The 16,212-nt window shown below is 39.6% G+C and overlaps 1 protein-coding gene, 1 long non-coding RNA gene and 1 pseudogene across 3 annotated transcripts in view; 2 read left to right on the plus strand and 1 right to left on the minus strand.

Annotated features, from left to right (window-relative positions):
- The window catches only part of LOC309815488 (uncharacterized protein), a 247,962-nt gene extending 240,227 nt beyond the window's left edge, over positions 1-7,735 (plus strand). Inside the window, exon 3 of the transcript XR_014295885.1 lies at positions 7,720-7,735. The gene's annotated coding sequence lies outside the window, so the exon portion shown is untranslated. The remainder of the gene's footprint in view (positions 1-7,719) is intronic.
- The window catches only part of LOC309815528, a 460,183-nt gene that overhangs the window by 99,688 nt on the left and 344,283 nt on the right, over positions 1-16,212 (minus strand). The gene's annotated exons all lie outside the window — the stretch shown is intronic.
- Positions 4,743-5,338, plus strand: LOC309795751 (large ribosomal subunit protein uL22-like; annotated as a pseudogene). Its single transcript has one exon. The product of its transcript is annotated as a large ribosomal subunit protein uL22-like (transcript).

Here is a 16,212-nt window from a genome sequence, read left to right on the forward strand (position 1 = left end):
GAAAACTACAGGCCAATATCACTAATGAACATAGTTGTGAAAATCCTCAAAAAAATAGTAGCAAACAGAATCCAGCAGAACATTAAAAAGGATCATACACCATGATCAAGTGGGGTTTATCCCAGGAATTCAAGGATTCTTCAATATATGCAAATCAATCAATGTCATACACCATATTAGCAAATTGAAGGATAAAAAACATATGATAGTCTCAATAGATGCAGAAAAAGCTTTCTACAAAATTCAACACCCATTTATGATAAAAACTCTTCAGAAAGTAGGCATAGAGGGAACTTAACTCAGCATAATAATGACATATATGACAAACCCACAGCCAGCATCATTCTCAATGGTGAAAAACTGAAACCATTTCCACTAAGATCAGGAACAAGACAAGGTTGCCCACTCTCACCACAATTATTCAACATAGTTTTGGAAGTTTTAGCCACAGCAATCAGAGAAGAAAAAGAAGTAAAATGAATCTGAATCAGAAAAGAAGAAGTAAAATTGTCACTGTTTGCAGATGACATGACACTATACATAGAGAATCCTAAAGATGCTACCAGAAAACTACTAGAGCTAATCAGTGAATCTGGTAAAGTAGCAGGACACAAAATTAATGCACAGAAATCTCATGCATTCCTATACACTAATGATGAAATATGTGAAAGAGAAATTAAGGATACACACCCATTTACCACTGCAACAAAAAGAATAAAATACCTAGGAATAAATCTACCTAAGGAGACAAAAGACCTGTATGCAGAAAACTGTAAGACACTGATGAAAGAAATTAAAGATGATACAAACAGATGGAGAAATATACCATGTTCTTGGATTGGAGGAATCAATATTGTGAAAATGACTATACTACCCAAAGCAATCTACAGATTCAATGCAATCCCTATCAAACTACCAATGACATTTTTCACAGAACTAGAACAAAAAATTTCACAATTTGTATGGAAACACAAAAGACCCCGAATAGCAAACGCAATCTTTTTTTTTTTTTTTTTTTTGCGGTACGTGGGCCTCTCACTGTTTTGGTCCCTCCCATTGTTCAGCACAGGCTCAGGACGCACACGCTCAGTGGCCATGGCTCACGGGCCTAGCCTCTCCACAGCATGTGGGATCTTCCCGGACTGGGGCATGAACCCATGTCCCCTGCATCAGCAGGTGTACTCTCAACCACTGTGCCACCAGGGAAGCCCCAATGCAATCTTGAGAAAGAAAAAACAGAGCTGGAGGAATCAGGCTCCCTGACTTCAGACTATACTACAAAGCTACAGTAATCAAGACAGTATGGTGCTGGCACAAAAACAGAAATATAGATCAATGGAACAGGATAGAAAGCCCAGAGATAAACCCATGCACATATGGTCACCTTATCTTTGATAAAGGAGGCAAGAATATACAGTGAAGAAAAGACAGCCTCTTCAAATAAGTGGTGCTGGGAAAACTGGACAGCTACATGTAAAAGAATGAAATTAGAACACTCCCTAACACCATACACAAAAATAAACTCAAAATGGATTAAAGACCTAAATGTAAGACCAGATACTATAAAAACTCTTACAGGAAAACATAGAAGAACACTCTTTGACAAAAATCACAGCAAGATTTTTTTTGACCCAAATCCTAGAAAAATGGAAATTAAAACAAAAATAAACAAATGGGACCTAATGAAACTTAAAAACTTTTGCACAGCAAAGGAAACCATAAACAAGACTAAAAAACAACCCTCAGAATGGGAGAAAATATTTTCAAACAAAGCAACTGTCAAAGGATTAATCTCCAAAATAGACAAGTAGCACTTGCAGCTCAATATCAAAAAAACAGAAAACCCAAACAAAAAATTGGCAGAGGGCCTAAGTAGACATTTGTCCAAAGAAGATATACAGATTGCCAACAAACACATGAAAGGATGCTCAACATCACTAATTATTAGAGAAATGCAAATCAAAACTGCAATGAGGTATCACCACACACTGCTCAGAATGACCATCATCAAAAAATCTACAAACAATAAATGCTGGAGAGGGTGTGGAGAAAAGGGAACCCTCTTGCACTGCTTGTGGGAATGTAAATTTATACAGCCACTATGGAGAACAGTATGGAGGTTCCTTAAAAAGCTAAAAATAGAACTACCATATGACCCAGCAATCCCACTGCTGGGCATATACCCTGAGAAAGCTCTAATTCAAAAAGAGTCATGTACCAAAATGTTCATTGCAGCTCTATTTACAATAGCAGGACATGGAAGCAACCTAAGTGTCCATCTACAGATGAATGGATAAAGATGTGGCACATATATACAATGGAATATTACTCAGCCATATAAAGAAACAAAATTGAATTATTTGTAGTGAGGTGGATGGGCCTAGAGTCTGTCATACAGAGTGAAGTAAGTCAGAAAGAGAAAAAAAATACCATATGTTAACACATATATACGGAATACAAAAAAAAAATGTTCTGAAGAACCTAGGGGCAGGACAGGAATAAAGATGCAGACTTAGAGAATGGACTTGAGGACATGGGGAAGGGTAAGGGGAACCTGGGAAGAAGTGAGAGAGTGGCATTGACATATATACACTACCAAATGTAAAATAGATAGTTATTGGGAAGAAGCCACATAGCACAGGGAGGTCAGCTCAGTGCTTTGTGACCACCTAGAGTGGTGGGATAGGGAGGGTGGGAGGGAGATGCAAGTGGTAGGGGATATGGGGATATATGTATACATATAGCTGATTCACTTTGTTATATAGCAGAAACTAACACAACCATGTAAAGAAATTATACTCCAATAAATGTGTCAAAAAAAACCAACAAAAAAACAAAAATAAAACTACCATATGACCCGGCAATTCTACTCCTGTGTATATATGTCCAAAAAAATGGAAACAATTCAAAAATATATATGCACCCCAATGTTCATAGAAGTATTATTTACAAATTGTTAAAATGTGGAAGCAGCCTAAGTGTCCATCAACAGATGAAAGGATAAAGAGGATGTGGGGTGTGTGTGTGTGTGTGTGTGTGTGTGTGTGTGATATCACACACACACAACAGAATACTATTCATCCATAAAAAAGAATGAAATTTTGACATTTGCAGCAAAATGGATGAATTTGGAGGGTATTATGCTAAGTGAAATAAGTCAAACAGAAAAGACAACTACTGTATGATACCACTTATATGTGGAATCTAAAAAATACAACAAACTAGTGAATACAGCAAAAAAGAAGCAGACTCACAGATATAGAGAACTAGTGGTTACCCTTGGGGAGAACGGGGTGGACAAAATAGGAATGGAGGAGTGGGAAGTTTAAACTATTGGGAGTAAGATAGGCTACAAGGATGTATTGTACAACATGGGGAATACGGTCAATATTTTGTAATAACTGTAAATGGAGTGAAACCTTTAAAAATTGTATAAAAATTAAAAATAAGAGAAAAAAGTTTTATTGCAAATATTTTTCCACTATATTATTTTAGTAATCGAAATGCATACCATTCTCTAAGGAAAAATAGGAATGTGTAAATTTAGGATGATGAGAGTTTGCTTGGGACTTAGAAACAGGGTTAGGAGCATAATACAAAAAAGAATGTGTTGCATGTTTCTGCTGTACTTCCAGTGGTGCAGGAGCCCAGTAATTACCACAGGCAAGAAAACAGACAATGGATAATGATCTAAAAGGGAAATTTTGGGTCTAGAAAATAATATTTAATGGGATGGGTTAGGCAATCTAAGTAGCACAGCCAGATTCCTCAAACTTTCAGTCCACTTTGGGATAAACTCAGTAGGCCGATTGGCATTGTTGCCTTGAAATCTACCCAAAGCTTCATTCATAGCTCAAACTCGACAATTCACTCTGTGCTTCTTTTTTTTTTTTTTTTGAACAAAATAAGGTAAATTTTGAGCTGTATTAATATGATTTCTGGGCTTCCCTGGTGGCACAGTGGTTGAGAGTCCACCTGCCGATGCAGGGGACATGGGTTCGTGCCCCGATCCAGGAAGATCCCACATGCCGCGGAGTAGCTGGGCCCGTGAGCCATGGCCGCTGAGCCTGCGCGTCCGGAGCCTGTGCTCCACAACGGGAGAGACCACACAGTGAGAGGCCCGCATACCGCAACAACAACAACAACAAATATATATATATATATATATATAACCTTCATTTTTAAGCATTTTAACACAAATCTACCTGCAAGTCTAGCTGTAAAGAGAACAGCAGAGGAAGAGAGACGAGGTACAGTCTGGAGCAATAGGGTTCTAGGCCAAATGCTCTTCAGGAAATATCCCGAGAAATCCTGGGAGAGGTGTCAAAGTCTTATGACACTTGCACACATTAAGAAGGATGAAAACTTAAAATCCCAAGTGGGAGGGTGTCAGCTGTTTATGCCACTCAGGATGCACGGTGCTGGCATACATTCCTTTTTTACCGCTCTGGGCAGGTATGGCCAGAGGAGCTGCTTAGAGTCATCCTTTTACCATGATGATACCATGTAGAAATTGGCTGAGGGTCAACAGTGTTTTGCCACTAAACCAGCTGAGAGAGTCACTGGCCCATCAAAGATAAAGCTTGTAACGAGTTAGCCAGAGCACTTTGGGGGCAGAATGTCACTGGGTAGCTTCTTTGAGTCCCTGCTGCAGATACGGTGAATTTGGGCTTCAGCTTCTATGTGATATAGAAATACTAACTGCTGCTTTTCTGGTAAATGGCCTGAGGTGACCTCTAAAAATGGTTTTCTATTCCCTTGACCCAGAAAACCCCACAAAATCATGCAAGTCAAGAGGTTCAAATCTTCATGTTCACTTTAACACTCGTGAAACTGCCCAGGCCATTAAGGGTATGCAGAGCAGAAAAGCTACCAAGCATCTGAAGGATGTCACTTTACAGAAGCAATGTGTGCCATTCCTTTGTTATGGTGGTCGAATTGGTAGGTGTGCCCAGGCCAAACAGTGGGGCTGGACACAGGGTCAGTGACCCAAAAAGATTCCTGAATTTTTACTGCACATGTTCAAAGATGCAGAGAGTAATGCTGAACTTAAGGGCTTAGATGTAGATTCTCTGGTCATTGAGCGTACCCAGGTGAACAAAATCCCCAAGATGTAGCACAGGACTTACAGAGCTCGTGGTCAGATCAACCCATACACGAGCTCTCCCTGCCACATTGAGATGATCCTTACTGAAAAAGAACAGATTGTTCCTAAACCAGAAAAGGGGGCTGCACAGAAGAAAAAGATAACCCAGAAGAAACCGAAGAAACAAAAAACTTATGGCCTGGGAATAAATGCCACAAAAAAATAAATGCAAATAAAACTAAAAAAAAAAAATACTGGCCCCTTAGGACTGTGTGGCCATTCATTTTTCCTTGTGGCCAACACTGGCCGAGACTCATAATTGAAAGAGCTGTCTCTGCCCTGAGCATTGCCAACCCCAGAAAATATGAGAAGCATAGGCTTCTGCAATTTCATGTCTCTTCTCCAGACTGTAAAAACGCTGAACAATAAACATAAAAACCAAACAAACAAACTAACAAACCAACCAACCAGCCAAACAAATACAAACACTGGGCAGAGTTTTGAGTATGAATGGTTGAATCTCATGCGCTGTTTGGTATTCTTGACATCCAAGGAAGTTTATTAACATCCTATTTCCTGATATGAGAGTAATAGACAAATGATGCCCTCAGATTCTTAAATTGCATCCTGTCTGTCATCCTGATACCCTCTAAGTGGGTGTTATAACACAGTCCTCATTCAGGTAGAGATAATCCCAGCAAAACACGTTTCCAAAAGAAGTATGGCTTATTTTCTGCACGTCTGAATGCCAGAGTTGGGACTTTGATTATCAGATAGACACCTGATCCAGGAACATGACTACACATAATGAAGTCAGAAAGGAATTTCTAATTTGAGGCTTGATGAAGATTTACTTATTTCAGAAGCATTTCTATAGCAGTGTGAAGACACTCTTCTAGGTGGTTTACAAATATGAATTCTTTTAATCTACATAACAGCTTTTTGAGAGAAGGTACTTTTATGGACTCTATTTTACAGATGAAAAAACTGCCCAAGCTTCCCCAGTGAGTACATGGCAGAGCCAGGATTCAAACCTGGGAAGTCTGAATCAGTCGTGTTGTGCTGTGCTATGCCGTGCTACCTCTCACATGGACTTGCTGAGACTGACCGTAAATTTATTCTGTGATGGGAATTATACACATTTAAGCATACATGGGCTATACAAGAAGGGTATATGGTAGGTGTGGATGGCCTTTGTGTCTTCACTCAAAAACTGGCCATTGCCTTTGACCAGTGCAGCTAAAGGACTCTTCCCTTACATCCTATGCAGTTCAGAGTTCCTGATACTAATCAGAGAGATTTTATGCCTTTGTTTATTGTTCTAAATTTGGTCTTTAAGCAGCATGCAATCAATTTCTTCAGAAAATGCTGTTTCCTTCCAAAACACTGCACAAAATTCTGGCTGCCTGCCTTGCTTACCAACCTCAGGAATTTTACAGCTCTCAAACTTTCTAATCTGAATACCCCCGGGGTCTGCAGTGATCTTGTGGCTGTGGTCTTTCTGCAATCACTGGATTCTGCCTTTCTAACAGGCGATGCACACACTTTAATCTCCCTTCGGCCCAAAGAACTATCTGCTACTCAGACTCTGAGATAAAAACTGATTTCCCATTCTATGATACTCTGGCATTTCCTGGAAAATGTAGCATCGGTTACTATTTTTGTACTAGTGCCCCAGAAGTGGCCCTGGAGGAAAATCTCTGTTTCAACCAGTAGCATGTGGGCTACACTATCCTGGGAACATCAGCAATTCTGTGTTACCCTCATCATAAACAAATACACAGGAATAATAAAAGCTTCTGAGTATAGTCTTTGCATGAGTTCATACACCATCCTGAGGACAGAGGCCTTTTCCCCCTTGTGGCTCCCTTGATATAGCATCTGCTCAAATGATCCCTGCTCCATTGAGCTGGCAATTAAATATTGTTTTTCATGGTGTTTACAGTGTTTCTCATAGTACTAGAATTATGTAATACATAAAACAAGTATGAGGAACTCACTGCAAGTACCTCCCAAATTGGGTCACAAAGCTGATTCTTTTCAGTTGGTTTTATATCTGCAGTTTGGTTAGCTCTCATTAGACTCATTTATTATAAAATGACCTATTTAATTAAATGAAACTCATTACTTGAAGCAAGGGAGTCATTATTTACATGAATGATTCTCAAACTTAATTATCCATTACAATCATCTAGGGAGTTTCCATTATATAATCACTCGGGGTGGGATCCAGGTGTCATACATCTTAAAGTGCCCCAGGAGATTCCAACATTTAGCTAAGTTTGGGAACTACTGATTTACAGGGAGATTTAACATTTTTTATATTATTTAATTAGACTTATAATAATTGCAAACACTTGTGATATTGTACCTGCTACGTACCTGGGCACTGCTGTAAGCATTTTATGAATATAAACTCACCTAATTTTCCTTATGACCCTATGGTACTGTTGTTATCTCCATGTTACAGCTGATGGAAATAAGGGACAGAAATTAAGTGACTTATCCAAAGTCACTCTCATTGTAAGTGGCAAAGTCATGATTTTTGTTCCATCAGTTTGGCTCATAACCATTATTCTGCCTATTAAATGTTTATTTTTTAAATAGAGCAGCTGTAGTAGCAGTGGCAGCAGGAGCTCAGAGGCACACTATTTTTTTTTTTTTTTTTTTTTTTTTTTGTGGTACACGGGCCTCTCACTGTTGTGGCCTCTCCCGTTGCGGAGCACAGGCTCCGGACGCGCAGGCTCAGCGGCCATGGCTCACGGGCCCAGCCGCTCCGCGGCATGTGGGATCTTCCCGGACCGGGGCACGGACCCATGTCCCCTGCATCGGCAGGCGGACTCTCAACCACCGCGCCACCAGGGAAACCTCTCAGAGGCACACTTTTAAGCGCTTTGTATAAAGAAATACGTTGATAATAATGCCAAACTTCCTAAATGCCAACTCTTATTTGTAACTGCTTAATCTAATTTTATTTTTAATTGTTCTGCATTCAGGCAAACCTCTTTTTCAATGTTATACAACTGAAATTAAGCCATATACTATGTACCAGGAACTTAAGTTTAACCGTTTGATAACAATGTGCATTGCTATGAAAATCTCAATGTAATTGTCTTGCCTTTCATTCTCTTAAAAAAGTGATTCTCGGGCTTCCCTGGCGGCGCAGTGGTTGAGAGTCCGCCTGCCGACGCAGGGGACACGGGTTCGTGCCCCAGTCCGTGAAGATCCCACATGCCGCGGAGTGGTTGGGCCCGTGAGCCATGGCCGCTGAGCTTGCGCATGCGGAGCCTGTGCTCCGCGGCGGGAGAGGCCGCGGCGGTGGGGGGGCCCGCGTGCCGCAAAAAAAAAAAAAAAAAAAAAGTGATTCTCCCCTCCCCAAACAAATGAACAAACACACCTCTTTTGCTCTCGCCTGCAGTCGCATCATCACAGAACGTGTAAAGTCCTCCCTGGTAGCCCTCTCCTGTGTTGCAGGCATTCTTACCCCACGCTAACTGCCTTCCCAACATTCCTGGTTTACCCCCTTTCAGCGTTTCTGACAGCCAAGTTCAGCACTGAAAAAAATAGCTCAGGGGCCGTTAAGATCCAGGGAGAACTCACCTTTCTCTGATGTGCAGCGGCGGGGAGAGAGGGGCTCTTGCAGCCTTAGGCCTTAGGAAGGGGGCCCTCTGCTGCCTTCTCCTTGGATCTATTTCCAGCCCGCCTCGTGATAACAGGCGGGGCTCGCTCATAAGAGGCCCTAGAGTTCCTGCAGCTGGAGCCACTTAACTGTAGCTGCCGCCAGCTGAGCCTGGCTGGGGGCCCTGAACTCTTCCTTCATGAAGGGCGCCACGTCACTCTTAAAGTTGGCCCATACATAACCGTGGATATAGTCTGACTTTTAGTCCACTCTCAAATAGGCTGTTGACTTACTTCTGTGATCATATCCTTCTTTATATCTTAGTTTTAAGAATGTGTCTGTTTTTCTCTTGTCCACGCTCACCTTCACATTGCAGCCTCTGATGCAGGCCCTGACCTGAGATAATCACCCTTTCATCCCTCTGGGGTCTGTAGTTCAAGCTCCAAATATCTGCCCCAGCCTAAGCCGGCCACCTGCTGCTATATCTTGCTGATATCCACAGTCTGCTTTCATGGCCTTAGGACTATTGCCAGGCCTCTTGAAATCCGTTTGTCAATCTCCCTGTATGTTCTTTGCCTTATTGTCAATAACTGCTGAGACTTGTCCCAGTGACCTTCTCTGCGCCTGCAGTTTTGATGTATTTCTGATTATTGGTCTTTTCTAGTCTGACCCACCGCAAGTGCCATTTGAGCTGAGGTTTGACAGCCTTCTCTCCACTGGAGCTGGGGTTTATGATAAATTCTTTATATGCAAATGGAATTTTGTTTTTACTGAGTTATGTCACAGGCTTCTAGCAGTTTTCCCCACCTGTCTCAGGATGGCTGGCACAGATTTTTCCTTTATTAAAGGGGCCAGATCCTTTTTAGTAAAACATTTAAAAAACACATTTACACAGGGCATACCTGTAAGCAGGTGCACAGTAGTTTCTTAGGGTGTCACTGGGCATCATTCTTTCCCATGCCCTCCGCATCCCTCATCCACTTCTGCCATCACTGTCCAGCCTCTACCCGGTCTCTTTCTTCCCTCCATCCCTGCATGCCCCTCCTCATATCCCTCAACGGTCGGTTTCAATACCCATTCTTCAGGCTGTAGCTTCATATTAGAGTCACCTGAGTCACTTTTAAATTAAACTAGAGTTTCTTCAGGTGGAGCCTGAGCATTGGTGATGTTAAAGTCTCCTCAGATGACTTGAATGTGCCTCCAAACCTGAGAACTTCTGACTTAGGAAAATTTAGGCTTTGTTCTAGGAAGGGCAAGAGGCTCTGCCACCCAGAATTATGCTCTATCTAACTTATCATCTTACTCCTAATGTATAACACAGCATGTGGCATATCTTGGGGATAATGTGTGCTTGATGAGTAAATAAATGGACATTCTGAAATGTGTTTACACATTTTTCCTAAGGCTGGAGGCTACGATTTCTATCCACTAAACTCAACTGGCTAGAAAATTTAAACAAATACATTCCAAGCATGTTCTCATCCTATTATACAAATTTTAGATTTTGACATTCCTGATCACTCTACATCTTAAAATTCAAAATATTTCTGCTGTTTTTATATATACTCATTGTAGGAAAAAATAGAAAACACTTCTAATCAAAACAAAGTAACTAAAAAGCATCTGTGCTTATACCACCACCGCTAACCCTTTATCATCTCTCCATTTACTATGACCACACATTGTTGCACATATTAAATTGAATCATACCTTATTCCTTCAGCAATATAGTGTGTAAAATCTTAGTCTTATTACAAAGTAACTTATAGACAAGTCAGCTAAACATTAGGGAGGTTAAAACTTAAATGTAAAAGCCCCCTAGAAGGACCCTAAGACCTTTCTAACACTCAGCTACAATATCTTTCTTGTGTTCTATTGTTAGTCAAAGCCTTTAACGATATTTGTATTTGAAAAAATGAACCTTAGGAGACTGTGAAATAGAGAAATTTACCCTACATATAGGCACAAAGAAAAGCATTTTAATAAAAATGAAAGCATTTCCCGAGGGTTTTGAGCCTTAAACTCATTATTTTAAACCTATGCTTGCTTTTTTATTTTCACAGAAGAAAATCACAATAACTAATGTTTATCAACCACTTTTTGATAGGCGCCATGCTAAACAATTTACATGAATTATTTTGCTTACTGCTCACAATAGAACTGTTAAGTAGGTATTACAATCCCCAGGTTATAATCAAGGAAACTGAGGCCTAGACAGGTTAAAAAAAAGTCATCTTGAACTTCCTCAGTGACACAGTGGATAAGAATCCACCTACTGATGCAGGGGACACGGGTTTGATCCCTGGTCCGGGAAGATCCCACATGCCGCGGAGAAACTAAGCCCATGCACCACAGCTACTGAGCCTGCGCTCGAGCCCACAAGCCACAACTACTGAGCCCACATGCCACAACTACTGAAGCCTGCACGCCTAGAGCCCGTGCTCTGCAACAGGAGAAGCCACCGCAGTGAGAAGCCCGCACACCTCAATGAAGAGTAGCCCCCGCTCGCCACAACTAGAGAAAGCCCGCATAGCAATGAAGACCAATGCAGCCAAAAAACAAAACGAAAAAGTCATCTGGGTTCTGCAGTTTGTGAGTGACAGAGCTGGGATTCATTCATGAACAGGGTATCCCCTGACCACAGTGTTTTACCATTAGTCTAGCAACACTTAAAATAATGTAGTATTTTGACAAAACTTGTTCTTAATAAAAACCTGTGCTTATAATCTCCCTCCTTTTATTAAGTTACTCTAGAGTTTTACTGGAGCTGGCCTCAAACTTATGGTTTAAAAATCCCCATTTTCCTTCTTGGAGAAATGGAGAATTTACCCATGTCTAGTTTACACCGTTTTTCTTGGTTTTCTGATTTTCTAAAGATTCTCAGCAGTGGTTCTTCGGCCCCATTGGTTAAGTTAGTCATCCTCTTGCTTTCCGGCTGTACAATCTGTTGCCAACCTCCGTGCAGAATCGGAGGGGTCCACTTGAACAGGAGGACAACGCAGCTGAGCCCCTTAACTTTCCTAGCAAATCCACTAACGGTGGATATGCTGTGTCTAGAGCAACTGGATCTCTTTTCAATCAACAGCAGAGATTACCTCATTTATCTCAATTTAGAGCCATTTCCTATACAGCTCCTGTCCAAAGCCTGACAAATAGAATTGATATTCAGGGCTGGTAGTTTATGAGACATGAATAGTAATATATTCCCTAAGTTTTTTCCTGTGGAATCAAATCACCAGAACGCACCATACCTGCATTTTATTATTTTGGTTTTCCATACACATCATTTTATAGAACTATGACTTGAATTATGCCATCAGCTGGCATCGTTTGCTATGGCTACATGCAGAATGTCCACAGTACTGAAGACACCATCCATTATGTACTTCAGTGTTTCTTCTATAAAGGCTGATGTGGTAAATTACTCCCCCAATCCCAAGAGTTCAGAGCCAGAAAGAGCTTGTTCTCTTCTGACATACCAACATGCTTCCTTTCTTTTTTGAGTAATGAGGATTGCAGTACTTTATATTTTTCTCCTGGCCCCGACTCCCTTCTTGTCAGGAAGCTGGTATCTAAATATTCCACTCAGTTGCTGTAGTTCCTGTAATCTAGGTTCACTAGTATAAATACCTGCTTGGCTTCCTTCATTACCAACTTCATGCCTCAAGCCCCTGCCTCACCTTTTTTTTGGTTCTGTCCTGATAAGTTTATAGCTTTTTGCTGAGTAGTAAAGACAGCATGGGCTTAAAAGCCTGACTGACTGGAATTTTGAGAAACAGACTAACAGTTTTTAGCTGTGTGAACTTGAGTTTCGTAATATTCTCTATGCCTCCCTTTTTCATTTATAAAATGAAAATAATAAAAGCACGGTTGTTGTGAAAATAAAATAATGCAGGTAAAGTATAGTTCAAATGATACTATTAATGCATTTTTTCCTTTATTAAAAACTGTGTTCAAATACACATAGCAGAAGATTTACTATCTTAACCATTGTGAGGTGTGCAGTTTAGTAGTGTTAAGGGCACCCACATTGTTGTGCAACCAATCTCCACAACTCTTCACGGCTTGCAAAACTGAAATGCTGTATATCCCAACAGCTCTCCATCCCCTCCTACCCCTACCTCCTGGCAACCACCTTTCTACTTTCTGAATTTGACTAATCTAGGTACCTCAGATAAGTGAAACCATACAGTATTTGTCTTTTTGTGACTGGATTATATCACTTAGCATAATGTCCTCAAGGTTCATTCATGTTGTTCATGTATCAGAATTTCCTTCCTTTTTAAGGCTGAATAATATCCCATGGTATATATACATATATATGACCATATATATATATGACCATGTATATACATATGACCACGTTTTGTTTATACATTTATCCATCAACGGACATTTGGGTTGTTTCCACATTTTGGCTGTTGTGAATAATGCTGCTATAAACATGGGTGTACAAATATCTCTTCCTGACCTTGCTTTCTTTTGGATATATACCTAGAAGTGGAGTTGCTGGATCATACATAATTCTATTTTTAATTTTTTGAGGAATCTCCATACTGTTTTTTATAGTAGCTGTGCAATTTTACATTCCCACCAACAGTGCACAAGGGTTCCAATTTATTTGCATTCTCACCAACACTTGTTATCTTCTGGTTTTGTTTTTTAAATAGTAGACATCCTCATGGGTGTGAGCTGGCATCTCACTGTGATTTTGATTTGCATTCCCCTAATGATTAGTGATGTTGAGCATCTTTTCATGTACTTGTTGGACATTTGTATGTCTTCTTTGTAGAAATGTTTATTCAAGTATTTTGCCTATTTTTTCATCAGGTCGTTTTTTTGTTGTTGTTGAGTTGTAGGAGTTTTTAATATATTCTGGATATTAACCACTTATCAGAAATATGACTTGCAAATATTTTCTCCCATTCTATAGGCTGCTTTCACTCTGTTGATTATATCCTTTGATGCTCAGAAGTTTTAAATTTTAATGTAGCTCAGTTTATCTATTTTTACTTTTGTTGCCTGTGCTTTTCATGTCATATCCAAGAAATTATTGCCAAATCCCATGTTCTATAGCTTTTCCTCTATGTTTTCTTCTAAGAGTTGTTTCGTTTTAGCTCTGATGTTTCAGTCTTTGATTCGTTTTGAGTTAATTTTTGTATCTAAGTAAGGTCCATTGTTTTCTGCATGTGATATCCAGTTTCCCCAACACCATTTGTTGAAAAGACTGTCCTTTCCCCATTGAATGGTCTTGGCACCCATATTGAAAATTGTTTGACTATATATGTGAGACTTTATTTCTTGGCTTCCTATTCTATTCCATTGGTCTATGTGTCTGTCTTTATGCAACTACCACACTGTTTTGATTAATGTAGCTTTGTAATAAGTATTAAAATCAGTAAATGTGAGGCAACCCACTTTGTTCTTCTTCTTCAAGATTATTTTGGCTATTCAGGGTCCCTTGTGATTCCATATGAATTTTAGGATGGATTTTTCTTTTTCTGCAAAAAACATTTGGGACTTTGATAGGGGCTGCTTTAAATCTGTAGATCACCTTGGGTAGTATTGACATCTTAACAATATTACCATAAAACTGATTCACTTTGTCATACAGGAGAAACTAACACAAAATTGTAAAGCAATTATACTCCAATAAATATGTTAAAAAAAATAAAGTTGGTCTGTCACTTAAAAAAAAAACCAATATTAAACCTTCCAATCCATGAACATGAAATATCTTTCCATTTATTTGTATCTTTAAGTTCTTTTAGCAACATTTTATATTTTTCAGTGAACAAGTCTTCTGTCTCCTTGGTTAAGTATATTCCTATATATTTTATTCTTTTTGATGCTACTGTAGATAGAACTGTTTTTCTTAATTTCCTTTTCAGACTGTTCATTGTTAGTGTATAAAAACATAACACAACTGGTTTTGTGGGTTGTGTTTGTACCCTGAAACTTTGCTAAATTGTTTATTGTTACAATTTTTGTGGGATCATTAAGTGCAATTTTTAAAATATAAGTTATTGCTAATCCTCTTTTATGGTAATTAATATGGATATAAAATATCCAATATATATAATTACATGATCTTGTACCCAAATTAGTGGAACCTAGCTCTTATTTGTTCAACTTCTTGCTCTCAAACAGAAAAAAAGCCTTTCTCTCTCTCTCTGGCTCTCTGTCTCTGTTTCTTTCTTTTTCTTTTTTACCATGATCACAAACATTAGTTTATTTCCTTAGAAGTTTTTGTGTCTGTTTTGTGTGTGTGTGTGTGTGTGTGTATATATATATATATATATATATATATATATATGTTCTACCTCACCTCACACTCAGAGTTGACAGCAAAAATCATCCCAAACTTTCTGTCACTCCCATCACACCATCAACTCTTTCCACATTGGTCAGAGTTAAAAAGAAAGCACCAGTTCTACCAGATACTTCTTCCTTTTTTAAAAAAAAACATCTTTATTGGAGTATACTTGCTTTACAATGTTGTGTTAGTTTCTGCTGTATAACAAAGTGAATCAGCTATATGTATACATATATCCCCATATCCCTTCCCTCTTGCGACTCCTTCCCACCCTCCCTATCCCACCCCTCTAGGTGGTCACAAAGCACCGAGCTGATCTCCCTGTGCAATGTGGCTGCTTCCCACTAGCTATCTATTTTACATTTGGTAGTGTGTATATGTCAAAGCTACTCTCTCACTTCATCCCAGCTTCCCCTTGCCCCTCCCCGTGTCCTCAAGTCCATTCTATACGTCAGCGTCTTTATTCCTGTCCTGCCCCTATGTATATATGGAATCTACTTCTTCCTTTTGAGTGACAAGATTCTCAGCAAAGTGAAGAAAACATTCACCATATACTATGTTTTTAGACTACTTATACTTTCAGTCAGTGTCTAGTTAATCCCCCATCTCGGACAATTTTGTAATCTTTTCTGGTAAAGACTTGATTATTACACCCTCTGACTGGCAAAATAAACTCTAGAACATTCCCATAAAGTACCTTTGCCTTTTCTTTTATTTTTTTAATTTTTATTTATTTTAACATGTTTATTGGAGTATAATTGCTTTTGCCTTTTCTTTTACATTTATCTAAATAATTTCTCCCATGTTTCTACCCTCAGGAGTAGAGAGTTTTTCATTTCTTCTCCTGCACTTGGTCAGCTTGTTTCTTTTGGAAAAGGAACCCTCTTTCACTACTGTCTTCCAGTCATTTTTCTGGGGGGGGCCATGCCATGGGGCATGTGGGATCTTAGTTCCCCAACCAGGGATTGAACCCATGCCCCCTGCATTGGAAGTGTGAAGCCTTCACCACTGGACAGCCAGAAAAGTCCTCTCCTAGTCATTTTTATTGACAACAATTATCAGAAGCCAATCCTACCTTCCCTGTCTTACCTTTTCCAGCTTCCCCTATCTCTAGCATAATCATTGCCACCTCAGTGCCTTTAGGGAGGCTGTTCCCTCAGTGTTCCCTCCCTCTACCCTTCCTTCTAGGCC

Source organism: Mesoplodon mirus (genome assembly GCF_964341445.2).
Source record: "Mesoplodon mirus genome assembly, chromosome: 2".
Taxonomy (NCBI): domain Eukaryota; kingdom Metazoa; phylum Chordata; class Mammalia; order Artiodactyla; family Ziphiidae; genus Mesoplodon; species Mesoplodon mirus.